This window comes from Canis lupus, chromosome 12 (assembly GCF_011100685.1).
Source record: "Canis lupus familiaris isolate Mischka breed German Shepherd chromosome 12, alternate assembly UU_Cfam_GSD_1.0, whole genome shotgun sequence".
Classification (NCBI taxonomy): Eukaryota; Metazoa; Chordata; class Mammalia; order Carnivora; family Canidae; genus Canis; species Canis lupus.
Window position 1 is genome coordinate 42,440,620 of NC_049233.1, and position 13,657 is coordinate 42,454,276.

General features: G+C 35.0%; 1 long non-coding RNA gene across 1 annotated transcript in view; it reads right to left on the reverse strand.

Moving 5' to 3' along the window:
• Positions 1 to 243: 243 nt before the first annotated feature.
• Positions 244 to 13,657, reverse strand: part of LOC111098337 — a 30,534-nt gene continuing 17,120 nt past the window's right edge. Inside the window, exon 7 of the long non-coding RNA XR_005367960.1 lies at positions 244 to 303. This is a non-coding gene — a long non-coding RNA (uncharacterized LOC111098337). The remainder of the gene's footprint in view (positions 304 to 13,657) is intronic.

Sequence of the window (13,657 nt, forward strand, 5' to 3'; positions counted from 1 at the left end):
GATATTATGAGTAAGGGTGCTATTAACATTTATTTAAAGTTTTGTGTGAACATATAATTTCAATTTTCTAAGGGTAAATATGAGTAGCATTAGTGACTCATATGCTAAATGCACATTTTAAACTTATTAAAAACCGGGATCCCTGGGTGGCGCAGCAGTTTAGCGCCTGCCTTTGGCCCTGGGCGCGATCCTGGAGACCCGGGATCGAATCCCACGTCGGGCTCCCGGTGCATGGAGCCTGCTTCTCCCACTGCCTGTGCTCTGCCTCTCTCTCTCTCTTTCTCTCTCTCTCTCACTGTGTGCCTATCATAAATAAAAATAAAAAATAAAAAAAAAACTTATTAAAAACCTGCCAAACCATTTCCCAAAGTGGTTGTTCAATTTTATATTCCCACCAACAATGTATGAAACTTCTACTTGGTCTACACCCTTACCAACAGTTGATGGTGTCAGTCTTTTTGATTTTAGTCTTTTTAACTCTAGTGGGTATATAATGTTATCACAGTGTGATTTTAATTTGCATTTTCCGAATGGCTTTTCCAGTGTTAGTTCCTTTAATTTTTTTAAAGATTTATTTGTTTATTTATTCATGAGAGGCAGAGAGAAAGAGAGAGAGAGGCGCAGAGACACAAGCAGAGGGAGAAGCAGGCTCCACGCAGGGAGCCCAAGGAGGGACTCAATCCCTGGTCTCCAGGATCACACCCTGGACCGAAGGCAGCGTCAAACCGCTGAGCCACCCGGGCTGCCCTGTTAGCTCCTTTAATATATTTTCTTTACTGTAGCGCCTGTTCACATATTTTGCCACTTTTGATTAAGCAATTAGTTTTCTTATTACTGAGTTGTAATAATTCTTTATACATCCTGGATACAAGTTTTTGTCAAATACATATATAGTGAATATTTTCATCTAGTCTGTGATTTGGCCTTCTTATTTTCTTTATAAGAACAGAACTTAACAGTTTTGGTGAAGTCCAATTTATCAATTACTTTACAATTCACTGTTTTAAATGTTTGATGTAGGAAATCCTTACCTGTCCCAATTTTATTAGGACTTTTTCCCCTATGATTTTTTCTAGAAGTGTTATACCTTTAGGTCTATGATTCCCTTTTGGATTGATTTATATATATGATAAATACATATTTATATCAAGTACACGTGTTTTCATGTGGCTATTCAGTTATTCCACCATTTGTTGAATAGACTATTTTTTCCCTATCCTATTACCTTGGCACTTTGTCAAAAACAAATTAATCCTTTGTGTGTAAGTCTATTTCTAGATTCTCCATTCTGTTCTGTTGCCTTATATGCCTATCCTTTTGCCAATACTCATAACAAGGTAGCTTAGTACTAAGTCTTGGAATGAAGTATTGTAAATCCTTGATCTTTGTTCTTCTTCAAAATTGTGTTGGCTGATCCAGATTATTGGCATTCTCATATAAAGTTTAGAATCAGCTTGCCAATTTCTATGCAAGAAAAAGAGAGCCTATTTGAAATTTTAATGGGGACTATACTGAACTTGGAGGAGGAATGAGTCTTCTACTTCCCTATTAATTTTCTATCTTCCTTTTTATTAAAAACCAAGAAAAGTGTGCTGAAATCTCCAACTCTGATTGTGTTTTGTTTATTTTTCCTTTCAAGTTTTGCTCTGAATATCTTGAAGCTCTGTTTTGTGGTTCATAGATATTTATGAATTATATGTCTTGAACTTACTCCTTTATCATTATGAAATTTCCCCCTCTATTTCTGGTAATAGTCTTTGTTCTAAAGTCCATTTGTTGGATATTAATATAGTTATTTCATCTTTCTTAGGAGTAGGGCTTGAGTAGTGCTATCTTTTTCAATCCTTTTACTTTAAATCTATTTGTCTTTATATTTAAGTATATTCCTTATAGAGAAAGTATAGACTTTTGGTTTCAGATCTAACATGTAAAGTGCTTGGAAGCCATCACTTCTGTCCTTAAAATAAGAAAAAAACTGAATTGAAAATCAACAACTTTTCCTGGACCCAACAGAGGTTGCATGACAACTAATTACCACTCCCAAATCTCAAGAATTAGGTGAGTTTAGAGATTCATAGCTAAGATCTGCTTACCTAGAGCATAGCCACTACAGCCATAAACTAGATAAGTGCTTAACTTATAATTTTGAAGAAATGCTGGAAGCTGAATGTGAGTTAACTTGACAGAGAGTCTCAGGGACTGTAGTTTTAGGGGAGGCCTCCAGACTTTTGTGAGTTATACCTCCAGGAATCCCACCAGTTCTTCTAGTGAAGACTTGAGAAAGATGACCTCTTGGCTATAGCAGAGAATGGAAAAAGTAATCATTGTGAAATAAATTCAGAACATTCTTAATAAGAAAGACCTATTCTCCAAGGAAAAGGACTTTATCAGAGACTCATACAACATGGAGGAAGAGAAAATTCCCCCACTCCAGCCTTGTCAAGTCTTTAATCACCAAAGTGTATGTGGGAGAAGGGAAGAAACACTTGTGAGGGTTACAGCCCAAGGATATAGCCTCACTAAAAGACTAAGATTTAATCATAAGATTATAAATTATAGATGTGTCCCTCCCACACATCACTGCCTCAATATGGCTTCAATATAATTGGATTATAGCTAAAAGAGCTGGAAGACGCAGACTCTCTGAGGAGTAGAGAATTTAAAAGTCAATAGGGGAAACAAAAACAAGGACCCTAGAAGAATTTGAAGCCTCTGGCACCAAAAGATAAAGCAAACATTAAATACCACTCAACTCCTAGCCAGGTTAACATAAAATCTCACAATAAAAGTCTATTTACTTTAATTGCCATTCCTGACACATCACACGTTATTTCAACACAAAATTTTTAAGACATACTCAAAGCCAAGATAAAACACAGTATGAGAGACAAAGCAAGAAGCAGAATCAGACTCAGATATGATACCAGTATTAGAATGATTAGACAATGGATTTAAAATAACTATGATTAAAATGATAAGAACAAATGTAGTTTCTGTTTGTTTTTACCCATCTAATAATCTCTCTCTTTTAATCAGACCAGTTAAACCACTTATATTTAATGTAATTATTGTTATGGTTGAATTTAAATCCACCAACTTGGGGTGCCTGGGTGATTCAGTTGGTTAAGCATCTGCCTTCCATTCAGGTCATGATCCCAGGGTTCTGGGATGGAGTCCTACATAAGGCTCCCTGCTCACTGGGGAGTCTGCTGCTCCCTCTGCCCCTCCCACCCTCTGCTTGTGCACTCTTTCTCTCAAATGAATAAATAAAATCTTTTTTTAAAAATACACTGTCTTGCTATTTGTTTCTATTTTTGTTGTTGTTGTTGTTATTTGTTTCCCAGGATTTCTTTTTCCTTTAGTGGCTGTGGTTCTCGGTCATGTCCCTTTAAGGAATGAAGAGGTTAGACCAGAGAAAGAGTGGTGGGCAGCAAAGCAAAATTTTATTGAGTGATAGTGTAGAGCTCCTGAAGAGGGAGGGGACCTGAGAGGTTCCCTATTAGGGTTTCTAAATCTAGGAGGTTTTATGAGATTATTGGTAGACTGTTTTAATCTGATTATCCCTTCAGATTATCTGTCACCAATAACTTTTTTGTCATCTCATACTTATCTACCCATAAAATGGTTGTGTATCTGGGAAGGGGTGGAGGGATCCTTTCAGGGTGGTGTAGAATAACAGGGTGAAGTCTTTTTCCTTTTAAAGGTAGTTTGCTCTTAGGAAGGGACCTCTTGCCCTTGCCTTTCTTTTGGATTATCTTCCATTATTTTTCCTTTTTTTGGATTTATTAATTTTTCCATGCTATCTTCTGTATTACCTTACCAGTCACATCTTTTATTTTTTAATTACTTCATAGTTTATAATATGTACCTTTAACAGTATATTTTCAAGTAATATCATGTTGCTGATAAATGTAAGGACTATATAACATAGAATAGTATACTTCCATTTTCCTATCTTCTTTTATGCTATTGTTACATTTTACTTCTACATATGTTCGAAACCTCTCACCACATTACTATAAACTTTATTAAGCAGTCAATTATGTTCTAAACAAATGCTTTAAACTCGATAAAAATACTTTTCCTATTTACTTACATATTTAACATTTCTGGTACTCTTTACTCTTTTATGTAGATGCAAGTTTCCATGTGGGGGTCCTTTCCTTCCATCTGAAAAACTTCCTACAACACTTCTTGTAGTGCACATGCCCCAGCGATAAACTCCACCAGCTTCAGTGTCTTAGAAAACCCCTTCATCTCCATGTTTATTTATGTATTTTTAATGATTTTATTATTAAGTAATTTCTACACCTGACGTGGGGCTCAAATTTACAATTCTGAGATCAAGAGTCCCATGCTCTACTGACTGAGCCCAACCAGGTGCCCTCCATGTTTAAAAGATATCTTCATTGGATACTTTTTCTTTCAGCATACTAGAGATGTTTTTCTATTATCTTCTGAAAATACAGTTGAGATCATCCTTAATTATTTTTCTCCTGTTTTTTTTTTCTTTGATGGTTTTTAAAGTTTTCTCTTGATCACTAGTTTTCAGCAGTTTGATTATGATGTGCTCTGGTACGGTTTTCCTTGTGTTTATCTGGCTTCAGATTCTTCCCACTTTTCTTCAGATCCTACTGCCTGGGATCTAAATATTCTTTATTACTTTTTTCAGTCTTTTTATTTTTGTGCCCTTCATTTTGTATATAGTTTCTATTTTGGGGGGGTTTGATATCATTATCATCTGCAGTATCTAATGTTCTATGAATCTTAGCCAGTGAATCTCACTTCTGAATTTATTATTTTTTTCACAGGTGTTCCCATTCCATTTCTGTCTTTCTTATCTTTTCTATTTCTTTCCCATTATTAATTTGCATTAAATTCTTTTTTTTTAAAGATTTTATTTATTTATTCATGAGAGAGACAGAGAAAGACAGAGAGAGAGGCAGAGACACAGGCAGAGGGAGAAGCAGTTTCCATGCAGGGAACCTGAGGTGGGACTTGATCCCGTGTCTCCAGGATCATGCCCTGAGCTGAAGGCGGCGCTAAACCACTGAGCCACCCAGGCTGCCCTGCATTAAATTCTTAAACTACTTACAAGATCCATTTAAAAGTCTTTGGCTCCTAATTCCATTCTCTCTGTAAACTTTTTTTTTTTTTTCTTCCTTTTCCTGGTTACAGATCACCCTACTCTGGGTTACATATGGTAGTTTTTGATTGGATGATGGGCATCATGATAATGGCAATGCATATTTGGATTTTGTCATCCTTTTTTTTATTTTTAAGAAGATTGATATTTGCTCTAGAAAGCAGTTTAGTTATTTGTGCATTACTTGATCCTTTAAGACTTGTTTTTATTCTTTGTTAGGGTGAGTCAAGAGTAGTCCTTATTCTAGATGTAGTTTAACCTTTCTACTAATGGCATGACCTTTCAAAGTTGCCTATGATTTCACAGCGATCAATAAAGTCTGTTCTGGTTACCAGAGCTCAAAACTTCTCTATAATTATTCAGTTTATAGTTTTCTCGTTGTTCTTTGTCCCACCTTGTAGAGTTTCACCATATATGTGCACATTTTAGGATTCAGCAAAAGTTCAAGTGAACACCTAAATAGATTTAAGAGTTTGTTGTTGTTGTAGTTGTTGTTGTTGTTGTTTTTGCTTGGATTATTTCTTTTCAGAACTCTGCTTTACAACTTCCAGGTAATGCAGCCCCACTGAATTCTATTATTGGTCTCCTCAACTCAATAAGACTAATCTGTTGTGCTTGAGATTCCAAGCGCATATACCACATTCCAAAATGTGCCTCCAGGCAGAAGGCCAGGGTAAATGTAGGGTAGGATTTATTTCACTTGTTTCTTTTCTCTTAGAAATCACATTTTTACACTGCCTGTGGCTCAATGTTTAATGACAGTAGTTTCATATATTTTACCCTGTTTTTTAGCTGTTTATAGAAGAAGGAGAAGTCTGTTTTCTCTTAGCATATTCAGAAATAGGATCTAATAAGCTATTTTGCCTGATTTTTTTCACTGATGTAGTATAATGGTATAACAGTAGTAATAATTAATAATAATATACATACAATGAGTCAGGTACTATAAGAGCCTTTTAAAAATATCTCATTTGGTCATCATAAAAATACTACAAAGGAAACATTATCAACACTTTATGAATGTGGAAAAGGAACCTGAAGGATAGAAAGAAATATCTCAACTTGGGCATCTGGGTGGCTCAGTTAGTTAAGGTCCAACTCTTGATTTCAGCTCAGGTCATGGCCTTAGGGTTATGAGACTGAGCCCCATGGCAGGCTTCTCTCTCCCTCTCCCTCTCCTTCTGCTCCTCCCCCATTCGCTCGCTCTCTCTAATATAAATAAATATTTTTTAAAAAGAACTCAACATCACATAACAAAGTGACAAATTACAACTCAGACAAATCCATATTTGCCTTATTCCATAGTCTCAACTGTTACACACATCACCATCCTGCCCTTTAACTGACTTGGTGCTGTCATCTCTATAGGCTTTTCTTTTTTGTATCAACATGGAGATCACATGGCATGGTTTGTTTAATAGATTTCATGATTAACTTCCTGAAATAAGAACGGCTTAGAGTAGCAGGGGAGTGGGCTGAAGGGAGAGAAACAGGAATATCAATCACTCTTCTATTAAAGTCCTAGGGGGGAAGACAGGTCTTAAATTTGGACTGGGAGAAGCTATACAGTTCAATCATAAACTGTTTATGTGGCTTTTATAAAAATAAGTGTCTATGGAAAGAATCATGAAGCCTAAAAAGAATATTTAAACATCTGGAACAAAGCTCCATTTCTCTATCTTAAGAAAAGCTCTACCCCAAGACAACATTTCAATCTAAAATTGTGGGGACTTTGGGCATTGAAAGGAAATAGAATATCAGCAATTCCATGTCTGATTTTTTGAATAAATTATCTGCTATATGAAGATATTTAGTCATAGGAGGTCAGCTGGTGCTAAAGCAATCAATGCAATTGTCATTATCAATGGATAACTAGAATCTGACAACAGTAATATGACATCCTAGGAGCGTAAAAATCCATTTCCTAAGGAAGTAAGAGTCAACACATATACACAAAATGTGCTGTTTTTTAGATTATTCTATTCTCCCAACTGTATAAACATAATCACCTGAAATTGCAGACTCTAAACTTTTTGTCCTTGATAATAATGTTTGAAGCAGAAATGATGCAAACACATTTTCAGAGGGTACATTAGCATGGAGATGTAAAGCCAATGACAGCATAAGGAGAAGGTTTAACTCTCCAACTATTGAGCAGTAAATGCAATGAACCCTTACATTGCATACTTTTAAACAATTTTATTTATTTATTTATTATTTATTTATTTATTTATTTATTTATTTATTTATTTAATTTTGGGGCTGGATTTCCAACAAGATGAACTTTTTAAAGAAACCTCATTATTAGTACATGATAAGCTTAAAATTACATGCCACCCTTAATTAAAGTTGGAAGGAAAAGCAGCTTTTTGTTTTTTTCCAAAATTCTGTAGGATGAACTTATAACTTATTCTTTTCCCATCCAATTTTTCAGATGCATCTGAGGAAGAGGAGATGGTAATATAAATAACAAAAAAAGACATAGTTAAAATAGTAGGTGAGTACATTTTCCCTTAAAGTCATCTTCATAACTTTTGATACACTAATATGTCCATGATAAACTACTCCTGAAACTATTCTAGAGTATAATTCAAATACTACTTCTAAGTACAAGTTAGTACCTGCCTTCTAATTGTCATAATAGAGAATCTAGTTCATTCACTTTTATAGTATCTCAGATAAGTAACCAGAGGCACTAAATGATCAGTCTTATATAACCATATATAAATAAACCATGTAATTTTCTCATATGACTATTCTTAATGAGTTCATATTAATTCATGTACATTTTATGTTTAAAATATATATATTTTGCATACAGTAGAACACAAAGATTACCTCTATGCAATGACCTACTTGCTTAGGACCAAGTTTTAGAACAGAGGACTGATATTTCTCAGTGTTTAAAAATTTTCCATGTTTCTCTCTTACAACATTAGGTATCTCCATTAGGAAAAATAGCATTTTACAGGAATCACAGGACAGTAAGCAAAATTTCATCATCCTTAAAGTGACCCATGTACTAAGAAAAATGGATAAGAAAAAATTTCCCTGTTTCCATGACACACGAGGAAAGGAGTAAGTGTATTTGATGTCTGTTGCAGAATACAGGAGAACTTTTCCTTTAGAAACAGTGACATCTTTGACACCCAGAATTGATAACTGAGAGTGAGTCTTTCCCATCCATGCCACTGGCTCCCTCTGTTCTTTCAGGGCAGTCATCGTGGCTCTTCATTTCTCAAATTTAAATGAAAACACAACTGATGGTGACCTATTCTAGGCATGCTACTATTAAGTGTTTTCTGTTAAACAAAATTGGATGGCCTATGTAACAATTAAAAACTGCTCATAAAATACTATCAACTAGTTTTCAAAACCTGAAATAAGCAGACATGGTCGGGAAAAAGAACAACATTTAAACCAAAGTGGTGAGACAATAAAATTCCATTTTAAGTCAGCTTTTCATCATTTTTTAGAGATGTTCAATGTAATTTCCTTTGGGGATCAATTAAATTGATACTACCATATTCTCGTGGAGACAATTGTTTCTAGGATCTTAGGTGAGAACACCCACCATTAACTCCTACAACCTACTTTACAATCTAATAGCTGCCTTCAGATCTACTCAGTAAGTCCCATCAAAGAAGGTAATACTCAGAATGGGGCTGATTTAAAAGTCTGGCTCGCTGGAGACGTAGATACTCTGATACTCTGACCCTCCTAGTTTTTAAGAGGCTGTTCCAAAGGATTTTATTAACTACAAAGTCAGTGAAGAATAAATGGATAATTTGTAGGGAAAGGTAGGGAAAATAAGGTCATTTCCAACCCTAGCTAGGAGGAACTTCAGGATACTTTCATCCTGCCTCACATTTGACTAGTGGAGACCCTGAACTGAGGTCACTGAGTGAATCCCTAACTTTAGCGACAGGGCTGACCCATACAAATATTCTGACTCCCACTTATACATGCTCCCTGCTGATGTTCTTGGAAGCAATGAAAGAGTCCTCAACAACAACAAAAAGGAGTTGTTCAAAAAAAAGTCTTTTGTAATGACTTAAATTTCCAAAAATTCCATGTGAGCATTATAACCTTTCATTTAGCCCCACATTTCTGTTTAGCTCGTCTACTAAATGTATAATAGGAAAATAATTTAACTGAAAGAAAACAAAGATAAAGACTTGCTGCTATAATGGATTACCAACATGAATTTTCTGGAGACATGAACTTTTGCATTGTAGGAGTCTCACTTGCATCAAAAACAGGTATCAGATCAAATGCTTTAACAATATAACCAAGAGATTTTCCATTTTATCTTAATCATCTACTTAAGATCGTATCACACACACACACACACACACACACACACACACACACACACAAAGGTAATTATTTTTATGAAAGGTCCTTAATATAAAAATATATAATTTAATGTTTCACTGACCCAAAAGTATCAAAGCAAATAACTAAAGAAAAGATTTTTAAAAATTCTAAGTTAAGAATAAAGAAATCATGCCACTTGAGAAGCTGAAGTTAGTTTTAACTGCTAGGATTTAGTATTAGGAAACTTTTCATAAGAAAATTGATATCTCAACTGGTAATTTCCAATTGAAATTAAAATACTACAGCTGGAAAAATATACATATTGAATTCATAAAATTCCCAGGAAAACAAGAAAGGAAGTCCTCTTACTTGAAGTAAATGTGGAAAAGACATTAGGTACTGTCATAATCTAAACTGAAGCCTGATATCTTTGCCCTATTATTAATGTGGAAATAATGACTTAACAGGTAAAAACAATTACACAAGAGCAGTCTCCAGCTTATAAAACACTAGAAACTAAGCATCCAAAAGAAGCCTTAAAAAATAAAAATCAATAATAATATTAGTACTAAGTTGGCGACATTTGCTGTGTGTGCATATATATGTGTGTATGTGTATATACATATATGTATATATATTATTCCAGTATGAAAGTGGAAGTAACAGTTTATTTTTTAAAGTTTTTATTTAGGGGATCCCTGGATGGCTCAGCGGTTTAATGTCTGCCTTCGGCCAGGGCATGGTCCTGGAGTCCTGGGATCAAGTCCCACATCAGGCTCCCTGCATGGAGTCTCCCTCTCTCTCTGCCTATGCCTCTGTCTTTCTGTGTGTGTGTAAAAAAATACTAATAATAAATAAAATTAAGTTAAAAATAAATAAATAAATAAGTTTTTAATTTAAATTCTCATTAGTTAACATACCGTATAATATTAATTTCAGGTATATAATACAGTGATTCAAAATAGAAGTAACAGTTTAAAACAAGCATCAAGAGAAAGTAAATGTCTCTTTGAACAGTAAGAACTTCTTGATACCTAAGATAGAATGATCAGGCCAATGATTGCGTAACCATAAAATATGTGGAATATATTTTTCATTAATATATTATGGAAGCTTAGAAGCTTGGATGACAAAGTTATTTTTTTCTTAACTCCTATTTTTTATTATATATCTCTCAGGAGTCAGGAAAAGTAATTTTTTAATCTTTATAAAAAATATCTTGAATTCTCTGAAGTAGGAAGACATCAAAAAGGAAATATTAGTAGTTTACAAATATGTGAATATTATTTAATAAACCTAGTTTGCAAACGAGGAAAAAAATAGGAAAAGAAAACCACATATCTTGGATGATCTCCTTACCAAACCTCTGAGAGACAATGGAAGAAAAAAAATTGGGAAAAAAGAAAAATTTGCAGAACCTGAGTCATGAAGCTGAATTTCAGTTTTAAGGTTTTTTTTTTTTTCTTTTCCTCTAATAAAAAGAATTTGTTTGTATTTTACACAAATGTTTTATAAATAAGACTACCTAATTCAACTTTTACATAGTCTTCTCATGCTCTATTGTTATCCTCCCAGCCACCAAGCTATGGGTTAGCTATAATATAGTTTTCAGTTTTACATTTAATTTTGCTGAATTCTTTTAATCTGATTTTCATTTTTGTAAAACAAAGCATCAATATGATTCTGTAAAGATCTTTGTAAAACAAAGCATCAAATCATCAATATGATTGTCTCTTTTCTCCACGAAAGCATATCTCATCATGTTGGTAGTGGAACTGTTCAACAGGAGCATCCTTGACTTTGGGGGTGAGATTCTCCAGGAGGAGACAGTCATTTAGTAGTGTCTCATGGTAAGAATTATGGCCTTCATGTCATCACCCAAATATCAATCTCCTCCAACTAGGCTGGGAATTCTAAAAGGAAAATCATTTAACTTCTTTCTATTCTTTAGTTGGTAGGTATTCAAAAGATGTTTGTTGAGTAGTTATATCTTTATTTTTCTACCTAATATGGCTCTGATTACTTGACTATAAAAAAAAAATCCAAAGCACTTATCAGTTGCCTAATCTTTCCTAGCCATTCTTTTCTATCACACACCACCTGTGAAGAATTGATAGCTGACATATCCATTTGATTGTCAAGACTTACTATACTCCACCAACCTATTTGACCAAAAATTTTGGCTCATCTCATTTTTGTTACAAGCAGTATCCTAAAAGACTTCTCTACCCACAAAGAAGCTGGTAGAAATATTGTTGGGAGGATTCTTCCTGAGGAAGCTGGATCAGAATTTCTCCAAGAAGCTTAAGGTTTCAGGGGACCAAACAAAATTTAAAAATTCCCATGTCTAACAGTTCACAGATAGGTATGGAAAAACAAGTTATCCCAACAGGAAGGAGCCAAGAGATCCAGGGCTGAACTGTCTAAGAGGAGATCTGAGCAAAACAAAAGTAAACCCAGGTTTTATTGGTCCCAGAAGCCCCTTATCAGCATCTATCGTTACAGTTTCTGTCCCATGCATATTCAAAATGCCTGTGCAGAATGAGACCCTTCTGCTAATCTCATCTTAAGAACAAAATTATATGCCTCCTTCTGTGTCTTAGAAAATGGCTTATTTCTGGATGTATACAGTAAATGTTGGGTAACTTAAAGGCATTTACATAGGATTACTTTTTTTTTTTACTGAATAATTGGGATGATCGTCTTTATGACAAAATATTTTAAAAGGAATATCTTTAGTAAAAGGAACATGGCATACTTAATAAGCCCATATATTAAAGATGGATCTGCTATATAGGTGATGAGATCATGTAGGCAATTGAGTATGCACCAGAATCTATGTTTCTAAGGTTGCATCATAACACAGACTTATCATGAATTTCCTATTTCTGAGAAATTTGTGAAACTGATATTTTTGGGTCTGATAGACCTGAGTTTTTAAATTTATTCAGCCTCTTAATTATCTCTGAGATCTTGAACAGTATGAACTCACTTTACTGATCTGGAAAAAGAAAATAATACCCATCTGAGAGGGTTGTTATAAAAATTAAAGGAGGAAGGGGGTTAAAAAAAGCCATTTGCCAAAAATATATGTAGTATATTTAAACAAATATATATAGTATGATTTTTCTCCTTTTTCCTTCCTCCCTCCTTCCCTCTCTCTCTTCCTTTTGCCCTTCCCCCTTTATTGAAAGCAAGCAAAAATCAAAACAAAAGCCTATATGAAACTAGATACAATAAGGATTGTGAGGGCTTCAGTGAGTCGTAAGTGAGCTGGTTTGTCTAAGGACTTGGACCTTTGCTTTCTTGCCTGGGATATAGAAACAGAGACTGGAAAAGAATATGAATGTTTGGGTGTACATTGAACAGGAGGACATGGATAGTACTTTTGAGAATCTCTCCTATGTCATTAATTTTCTTGCCCCTGGATAACTCCCCTCAGTTTACAAATACCCTTCTCATGAATTGCAGATCTCTTATATCCAAATGTCTTCTTCTAGCATCCCCACTTGGATAGCTAATAGGTATTGATGACTTAACATGACTAAAATCTAACCCCTGGTGCACCCCTAAAATCTTGCTCCTCTACAGTTTATGTCATCTCAAGGAATGACAATTCCAACATTGATATGTTGATCAAGATGAGACCTTCTTGACTCCTCTCTTGCTCTCATTCCTTTCATCTAATCCATAAGTAAGTCTTGTTGGCTCCACCTTCCAAATATATCCAGAATCTGACCTCTTCTCACTGCCTCCATTGCTACCATACTGACCTACATTGTCATCATCTCTCTCTTACTTTGGTAACTTCCTTTCCAGTTCCCTAACTTCCTGGAAGGTATTGTCCAAAAGCCAGAGGGATCCTTTTTTTTTTAATATTTTGTTTATTTATTCACAAGAGACAGAGAGAGACAGACAGACAGACAGAAACATAGGCAGAGGGAGGAGAAGCAGGCTCCATGCAGGGAGCTCGAGGTGGGACTTGATCCTGGAACTCCAGGATCACACCTTGAGCCAAAGGCAGAAGCTCAACCACTTCGCCACCCAGGTGTCCCCAGAGGGATCCTTTTTAAATGTGGTTTCTTTGAAACCCTTTAGAAACTTCCCATAGCACTTAAAGTCAAAGTCTTTATCAAGGACCCACATTATATGGCCTCATTTTGCATACACACACACACACACACACACTCC